General features: G+C 48.3%; 1 pseudogene; it reads right to left on the bottom strand.

The window, feature by feature from the left end:
- Positions 1 to 290: 290 nt before the first annotated feature.
- LOC103088157 (josephin-1 pseudogene) lies at positions 291 to 923 on the bottom strand (annotated as a pseudogene).
- Positions 924 to 3,377: the final 2,454 nt, after the last annotated feature.

The following is a 3,377-nucleotide window of genomic DNA, read 5'->3' as shown; positions in this document are numbered from 1 at the left end:
AAGGGGGAAATAAGCTAAGACCCACCTTTCTTTCTCCTCTCTTAAATAAAACAAAAGTCTTCCATAACTTGCCCTAAGCACACAGAGCTCCCACTTTCCTTTCCCAGAACAAGTTAACACTGGTTGGTTCTGTAACAGTCTACACGTCTGTCCTATTGCACTGTCAAACCTGAGGGGAAAAACCCGTTGAGATGTTTGGGGATGTGGCAAGGGCAGTCCCACTGGAGAGGCCACAGCACATCACAGAGGATTTCGGGGGTTGAGGTGAGGGAAGTCTGGGTAGAACTGTGTTACACATCAGCCCTCCAACTCTGATGGGCCTCCACCTCTTCTGGTACCACCAGCAAGAGTTCACAGTTGTTTCCTCGCACATGGTGTTTTAGAAATTTCCTGAGCTCGCCCTCGCCTCCAATCCATTCAGGTGTCTTCAGTTTGGAGTCGAGGTTGTAATAGGCACCTCCCACCTTTCGAACACAGATCCAATGCTGCCTTTTGAGTGGCAACTTCAGTGGACCCCAACACAGGCTGGAGGGCAGATTCATGATGAAGCCCATAACGTTAGTGAGAGCAATGGCGCCGACATCCCTGAGCTTGTCCCACCAAACAGCTTCATAGCCTTTGGTTTGAAGTGCTGCCATAATGACGTTCACATCGTAGTTCCCATTTCCCAGCATGCTCTTCTTGTGGGGGGTCATCACCACGGTGTTTGGAGACAACCTCTGGAAAATCTCTTGCAGCTTTTCCCGGGTAAAGGCATTGATGTCCTGGAAGATGTTACTGAGGGCGTGCAGAGCACAAAGCTCCCTGCGCTGTTTCTCATGGTAGATTTGTAGGGGTGCAGCCTGGGGCAGCTCCAATGATTCGGATTTGGCCTTGTCTCCTTTCCATGGCACGCAACTCATGTTTTTCGTTTTAGGTTCCAGAGAGGGCTAAAAACACCCCACTCTTCCCTCCTGAGGAGGAACGTAAGCTTCTCAGTCTTTGCAGGATTCCTGAGGTCTACCTTATTTTCTGGTGTCCATGATTTATGCTTTGTCATGGGGAGAAAAGGTTGTAATCAAAAGGAACAATAATCCTGCTCTTCTCAAAACAAAGATAACTTTTGGATTTAGTGTATTTTGCCACCACTGTCGAAGTGCAGAAGTTTAAAAAAATCATATAAAATCTAAGACCTTGTTTTCCTTCTTCCACCCTCCTCTTCTACCCCTTCCAAAAAAACACGATTTTCTTGCTGTATTTTCCTTACTGCAAATGCCAACCAGTCCTCAAGGCAGGAGGACCGAACGGAGTTCGTCACATCGCTCCTTTTCTTCCATTTCTTTGGAACCACAACGCCACTGACTCACGAGACAAGGCCTGGGTGGTGGATAAAACGCAAATTTCGAGCAGCTAGCGAAGGCCGGCCAGCGTGGGATCGTGGGCCCTGCTGGGGCGTCGGGGGAGGCTCTCCATCCTCTCGGGTGCGGTGGGACCCCACGGGGCCGAGGACGGCGCAGCTCCCTCGGAAAGCATGGACTCTCACCCTCTCGCCACGGCCCGCTGCGGGCCGCCCCAGCCCGGCGCGTGCTCCGAAAATGCCCTCCTTCGCCGTCCCAGCTCCTGCCGCGCCGCGGCATCCCCTCTGATGTCGGCCTGATGTCAGCCGCGCCGGCTTTGGGGCCGCGGCTGCCGTGCGCCTGTTGCGCGGGTGCAGGCTGCGTTGGGCCCCCTGGCGGCGGCTGTAGCAGCGACTCGCCGCAGGTAGAGATAGTGCCCGGCTCCTTGGCTGGTGCCCGGATCCTCTGCTCTCTCCCGCCGGGGCTGGGCAGGGCGGACGGAGTCCCGCCCCTATGCCTGTCCCACCCCTCTCCTCCCCCGGGGCGTCGGCTCAGTTCCCAGTCTATTTTTTCTGATATGAGTGTTGCTACTCCAGCTTTCTTTTGATTTCCATTTGCATGGAATATCTTTTTCCATCCCCTCACTTTCAGTATGTATGCGTCCCTACGTCTGAAGTGGGTCTCTTCTAGACAGCATGTATATGGGTCTTCTTTTTGTATCCATCCAGCAAGCCTACGTCTTTTGGTTGGAGCATTTAATCCATTCACGTTTAAGATAATTATCCATATGTATGTTCCTATTACCATTTTCTTAATTGTTATGGGTTTCTTTTTGTAGGTCCTTTTCTTCTCTTGTTTCCTACTTAGAGAAGTTCCTTTAGCATTTGTTGTAGAGCTGGTTTGGTGGTGCTGAATTTTCTTAGTTTTTGCTTGTCTGTAAAATTTTGATTTCTCCATCAAATCTGAATGAGATCCTTGCTGGGTAGAGCAGTCTTGGTTGTAGATTCTTCCCTTTCATCACTTTAAATATATCATGCCACTCCCTTCTGGCTTGTAGAGTTTCTGCTGAGAAATCAGCTGGTAACCTTATATTATTTGTCGTTTTTCCCTTGTTGCTTTCAATAATTTTTCTTTGTCTTTAATTTTTGTCAGTTTGATTACTATGTGTCTCGGTATGTTTCTCCTTGCGTTTATCCTGCCTGAGACTCTCTGTGCTTCCTGGACTTGGGTGGCTGTTTCCTTTCCCATGTTAGGTAAGTTTTCAACTATATTTGCTTCAAATATTTTTTCGGGTCCTTTCTCTCTCTCTTTTCCTTCTGGGACCCCTATAATGGGAATGTTGTTGCATTTAATGTTGTCCCAGAGGTCTCTTAGGCTGTCTTAATTTCTTTTCATTCCTTTTTCTTTATTCTGTTCTGCAGCAGTGAATTCCACGATTCTGTCTTCCAGGTCACTTATCTGTTCTTCTGCCTCAGTTATTCTGCTATTGATTCCTTCTAGTGTAATTTTCATTTCACTTATTGTATTGTTCATCTCTGTTTGTTTGTTCTTTAATTCTTCTAGGTCTTTGTTAAACATTTATTGCATCTTCTTGATCTTTGCCTCTATTCTTTTTCCAAAGTCCTGGATCATCTTCACTATCATTATTCAAGGTTGCCTATCTCCACCTCATTTAGTTGTTTCTCTGGGGTTTTATCTTGTTCCTTCATCTGGTACAAAGTCCTCTGCCTTTTCATTTTGTCTATCTTTCTGTGAATGTGTTTTTTCTTCCACAGGCTGCAGAATTTTAGTTCTTCTTCTGCTGTCTGCCCTCTGGTGGATGAGGCTATCTAAGAGGCTTGTGCAAGCTTCCTGATGGGAGGGACTGGTGGTGGGTAGAGCTGGGTGTTGCTCTGGTGGGCAGAGCTCAATAAAACTTATTCTGCTTGTCTGCTGATGTGTGGGGCTGGGTTCCCTCCCTGTTGGTTGTTTGGCCTGAAGCGACCCAGCACTGGAGCCTACCTGGCTCTTTGGTGGGGCTAATGGCAGACACTGGGAGGGCTCACTCCAAGGGGTACTTCC

The sequence above is a fragment of the Lipotes vexillifer genome, unplaced genomic scaffold, assembly GCF_000442215.2.
Source record: "Lipotes vexillifer unplaced genomic scaffold, Lipotes_vexillifer_v1.1 scaffold2906, whole genome shotgun sequence".
Classification (NCBI taxonomy): domain Eukaryota; kingdom Metazoa; phylum Chordata; class Mammalia; order Artiodactyla; family Lipotidae; genus Lipotes; species Lipotes vexillifer.
The sequence above is the reverse complement of the archived record's forward strand: the minus strand, read 5'-3'. Positions and strand labels throughout refer to the sequence as shown.